Here is a 6,260-nt window from a genome sequence, read left to right on the forward strand (position 1 = left end):
AGCCAGCTTTTCACCTTACCTGACCTTTGTAAGTGTCCAATAAAATTCAAATAAAATTTCCCGCGGCTAGGTACGAATTAATACACTTCATTTATTCCATTGGCTGATTTGAGTATACCACCAGAAGATACATATCCGCGTCTTTGTGACACTGTTTTACTGCATGAAACAATTTTATCTCTAATGAAAAGGCTTAATAGATATAACAGTTTTTCACCATATTCCTGTCAACATGTTAACATGTAAAAGTATAAAGACCAGTTAAAGCGAGGCCTCACTTTAATGCATTGCATTTCAACCCGCGAGGTATCGGGTCAATTCGCGGCCAGTGTGTGAATGTCAGAGTTTATATACAGGTCATCACCGGAGTTCGCGGCCAGTAAAATAATATAATTAAGACGCTATCCGTGAACAAGGTGACCTGGAATTTTCTTTAGACCAGAAATATGTTAAATGAAGATATTCAGCAATATAATTATGGTATGTCAACAATAGATTCTTAATGTGTTTTCAACAATACTATGATAAATATTATATTTGATTAATTTAACAATAATTATTCCACCATATTGACTAATGTATTAAGCATGAGAGCGATGATTCTCGATACTGTTAATAATCGAGTCAAATAGCAATGCCCGACAAACCACTAAAACAAGTTTGTTCGAAAAACGCGCCTATAAATACGGATACTTCGCGTGTGGCCGGTTGACTCATATGTTTTAATTTCACTTCCATTCTTCTTTTGGTTTTCTGTTTTGTATCTATAGGTTTATGAACAGCAATATGTTATAATGTAAAATAAGCCGCGAAAACTCCGCGTAACAACCCGTACTGCGTGTGATGCAGCTAAGAACTGCAGAGAAAAAGACATTCGCTACCCTTGATCTCATTCATTGAACTATCAACGCCGTATATCTTTTTTAAAGATATTTCTTTTTTCAATTAAAAAGAGAGAAGTGAATGGCACCTCCATGCCACCGTAGCGAACCATGAAATCTCTCCTCAGAGTTTGGCGAAATACTGTATAAGGATTTCGCATTTACAATTTTGGTAATCGCGCACTATTGAATGGCGTCCCAAATTACTGATTATACTTAAAGTTTTGAATCACAAAATTTATGTATATTTTTTTTTTTTTATATGAATGTATTTGTTTCATTTTGTGATTATTTTTCATTATGCAACCATTTCATGTCTAAAGTTTGTTTTACGTTATTCATAATTATGTTATACAAAGCCACTTCGATTGCTACCGAAGAAATCGAATGTAGGTCTGAGCATTGAATTACGAAGGTTGGTAATTTGTTTGTTGATATAACAGTTAATACAAAAGTACACACACTGAGTCGGTTATAAAACATTAGTCGTAAATAGGATATTAATAACTACGTAGTAACTGCAACAAAACAGTATGTGCAATTGTATTCAACTTTCCCTATCTGTTTGCTCTGGTCATGAATTAACAGCATAATCGGTGCACTTGAATGTAAGTATAACGCTTTTGAGTTGTGCAGTTCTTTTGTATGTTTTTGTCACAATATGGAAATCTTATGATACAATGTTTATTTCGTAATTATTCTAAATAATATATTTTCACATTCACTTGACAATCATGCATTGTAAATGCTAAAATGTGTAGTACGACAAAATGTCAAACTACTGTGTTAAACCGATTAAAGTTAGAAAAAGGAAAAAGTTTGGAATTTATGGTTATTGTAAAGGTGTGGTGATTTTTAACCTACCACCGTTCTTTACTTACGTTCATTTTTCTTTGGGTAAATTGTTCCTTTTAGTTCATATATTAAAAGCGTCCATTGATTTCCGGTAAGCATTGTTGACGTTTAATTCATTGTTGAAAATATGCCTAGAAATGTATCGTTGTATGTCGTTGTATGTTGTTTTTATATCCATTTGTTTAATAAATGTTTATTCTGTTGATAAAGACCAGAATCTCATTATTATGCTTTATAATTAAGTCAAACCACTATTACGTAGATCTCAACTGTATCACTATGGAAATGTCCGAGTAACGCCGCATGAGCAGAAAGTATAAAAGGGCGCGTTTCTTCTATGAATAGTCAGTTGTACTGCCGACTTCGTCGAGTTAACATCGCGAAATTAGGTAATTATATTATTAACATACATTAGGGACTTTGGGCACATAGAGACTGGCTATCCTCTTCAAACGTTCTGAGAGCCTTGAAGTTGGATTCCTACCCCTCAGCAGCCCGGGTCGCTAATAGTTGATATATAAGTCACATACCTTCACACAACACTACAAGGCTCCATACCTAGGGTAACGAGTCACACAGACTCGGAGTCATAACGAAGTGTTCCGAGGTCATAGGTCTCCATACAAAGTCTCGAGGTCATAGGTCTCCATACATAGCTCCGAGACATAGGTCTCCATACATAGACCCGAAGACATAGGTTTCCATACATAGTCTCGAGGCCATAGGTCTCCATACAACGTCTCGAGGACATAGGTCTCCATACATAGCTCCGAGGCATAGGGTTCCATACATAATCCTGAGACATAGGTCTCCATACATAGACCCGAGGTCATAAGCGTAAATAGTGGGGTTCGAGGTCATATGAATATAGCATTTGATTACATTTGATTTACTGTTCCAAACCAATTAGTGTATTAATAACCAATCATAAAGCAAGGTAGCTTGAGGAAAATTTTATACTATTATATTGTGCTTTGGGTTATTGTCTGAACCATACTATAAAGACCGACGCTCGGTCGAAGACACGTTACAAAACTTGGTGGCAGCGGTGGGATTTGAGGATATCAGACCGTTATCCGTTACCTACAGCAACAGTATGGCGTCAGGCGGATACCGAGAGCTCGATGCGTTGTATGAAGAGCTAGAGCAACTTCGAATACAAAACCAGAGACTCAGACTAGAAAGTGAGATCTCCGGGCTACAGCTAGAAATGGATAACATGGACACAGGGTCGACCGACCGCAAAAGACTGTCTCGAGGGGCAGGTATGAAACAAGAATCGTCAAGCCCATGTTTCTCAGAACACACTCGAGCACCAGACCTGAAATATGCTGAAGATACCCCGAAGTATGTGACCAAAAGACGGAGTACATCGCGACCCCAAGCGGAGACCCCGAGCAAGGAGCGTACCGCTATAATGAGACCTGCGACATATGATGGTTCCGGGTCCTGGTCCGATTATAAAGCACATTTCGATGCTTGTTCAGAATTAAACAGATGGACTGAAAAAGAGAAGGGACTGTACCTTGCCGTATCGTTGAGAGGTCAGGCACAGGGTGTATTTGGGAATTTGTCCAAACACTGCAATGACTATACAGAGCTTGTGATAGCTTTGCAAGAAAGGTTTCAGCCGCCCAATCAAACAGAATTGTACCGGGTGCAGCTTCGAGAACGAAAACAGCGTGCATCGGAGAACTTGTCAGAACTAGCGCAGGACATCAGAAGGCTGACAAATTTGGCTTACCCTACTGCCCCAGCCGATGTTAGAGAAACCCTTGCAAAAGAGCAATTTTTAGATTCACTACATAGCGTAGAGTTGAGGATACGCACCAAATAGGCTAGACCATCGAGTCTGAATGATGCTGTGCGTCATGCAGTCGAAATGGAAGCCTACTACAAAGCTGAGCAAAAGCACCTTGCCTCAAGTCAGGTGCTGGCAACAAGTACTGCCGAGGGCGATAGCCAGATCAAACATCAGAACGACCTCAAGACCTTGCAGTCTGCAATTCAACAGTTACAAAACGAGTTTCGTGAGTGGAAACGACAAAGTAATAGTGCCCCGAGATCATTTCAACCTAGGAACACGAGCTCAGATAGACCACGGAATAACTTCCGAACACCTCGATGGAACCCAAGGCGCACTAATGTTCCCAGGTATAATAATAGTCAAAGGTCAAATACGAATGCGTCACATAAAATGGACCGAAGTACAGGTGACAAGGGTGGTGAAGTTAAGAAATCCGCTTTCAATGGGGCCGGCTTATTCTTCGTAACAGCACACATCGATGGTTCTGCTGTAAGCTGTCTTATAGACATAGGAGCTACACTTTCATTGATGTCAACACATACCTGGAGTATGATTTGTGGCAAGTGTACCGAACTCAAATATTTTGACAAGGACATTTTCGCGGCTTGTGGAACGCCGCTTAATATCAAAGGTCAAACCACGCTAGACCTACGCATTAATGGGAAAACCTACCCGATCACGACGATAGTAGCAGACATTGATGGAGAAATCATGTTAGGTCTTGACTTTTTCAAGCAGTATCAGTGTCATATTGACTTGGCGTCAGAGCAGATACTCATTAATGGAGACAGGTGTTCTATTAAAAGCAAAGGAGCTTCAGGATGCGCGGGTAGCACACCAGCGTCGTATGATTTTAAGATAGAGCATAGACCACGTCGGTTGCATAGAAATGCTGATGATCTAAATTGGAGGCAATTTAGACAATGTGGTGAAAACTGTCCGGACACGCGAGATGTAAAACCTGCAGTGAATATCATCGAACAGAGGAAACCCCATGATGCTGATATAATATTAGATATTGTCTCAGCTCAGAACGCTGACGCAGATGTTTCACGTCTGAAGCAGTGGATCCTGGATAATGCACGACCAAATAATGCTGACGTTGCAAAATGCAGTCTTTTCCTCAAGACACTACTTAATCAATGGGAGCGTCTCGAAGTCAGAGATGACTTAGTAGTGCGGAAATGGGATGTGTTTGGGACCAATATTGTGTATTGGCAGGCCATCGTTCCGTTCAAACAAAGGCGAGTTGTGTTGAAACACATGCATGGTATCAAGTCACCAGGACACCTTGGTATTAAGAAAACGTTTGAAAAGATTAGACAACAATATTACTGGCCTGGACAACGATATGATGTGAAAATCTATGTGAGCGGTTGTGACGTTTGTGCTAAGCGCATGAGTCCTGCTCGATCAAAAAGGAGGACCATGGCGAAAACGAAGAATGCCGCAAGTACTAGCACCTCGTTTTCAGTATGCAAAAAGGATGTACCGGTTACGGTTAGCTTCCGAGACCATATTATGACGTGTACATTGAAGAGACTCGCATGCAAGACGTGCGGAGTAACCTTCAAGAAGGTCGTTAACCTTAAACGACATTATGCCCGAACGGGGCACGATAAAGTTTCCCAGGGTAGTGACAAGGGATGTTCTGAGTCTGCCAGCGCTTGCGCGAGTGCAGTGATTGATAAGGAAGATCACGGCGAAAGTGACTGGGATTCCGATCCCGAGATCAGTGTGGACGAGAAGGGCTCTTCTTCAGACGAAGATAGTGACTTTGAGTTAGGTAGGACTGTTAGAAAGAGAACGGCTCCCACTCCTGTTCAAGCGCCGGTCAAGCGAGCCAAAGGTTCGGAGTCTGAACATCCTGGACCCAGTTGTCAAGTCAAAATCCTTGATGAACAGTGTAGAGGCATTGATAAGGTAGAGACTGGGAAGTGGTTGCGCAGTAGCGGGGTTCGAGCGGATTACAAACCGAAGGGAGAGAATGCCGTTCAAGTCGACAGTGTTGTCCAAATGAACAAAAGTACGCAGGATGCAGTTATCGTTGCTGAAAGGGGGACACAGACACGAGACACCGTGCAAATGCTAAATGAATGTCAGTGCAACAAATTGCACAAGTGCAATTTTTGTGGAATATACTTTGAGGATATGGCAATGTACTTCATCCACCAGGGTTGCCATACCAATGGACAGCCTTGGAGGTGTAATGTGTGCGGACACACATGTAAAGACAGGCAGTCATTCTTTATTCATGTCACAATGCAACACAGTGCTTAGACTGTGAAATATGATTGTTTTATTTTCTGTTAATCATTGACACTTAGGTAAAGTGCATATTACTGTTACAGAGTATTATAGAGTATCATGTTTTGTTAATTTTTGGTGTTCTTTTAAGACTGCTTTGATTTGCCATGTTATGTTGTTTAAAAAATATATATATATATATAAATACATGAATAAGCGGGACGCTTAAAATCGGAGGCGTGGGTAATGTGGTGATTTTTAACCTACCACCGTTCTTTACTTACGTTCATTTTTCTTTGGGTAAATTGTTCCTTTTAGTTCATATATTAAAAGCGTCCATTGATTTCCGGTAAGCATTGTTGACGTTTAATTCATTGTTGAAAATATGCCTAGAAATGTATCGTTGTATGTCGTTGTATGTTGTTTTTATATCCATTTGTTTAATAAATGTTTATTCTGTTGATAAAGAC

Source organism: Dreissena polymorpha, chromosome 3 (genome assembly GCF_020536995.1).
Source record: "Dreissena polymorpha isolate Duluth1 chromosome 3, UMN_Dpol_1.0, whole genome shotgun sequence".
Classification (NCBI taxonomy): domain Eukaryota; kingdom Metazoa; phylum Mollusca; class Bivalvia; order Myida; family Dreissenidae; genus Dreissena; species Dreissena polymorpha.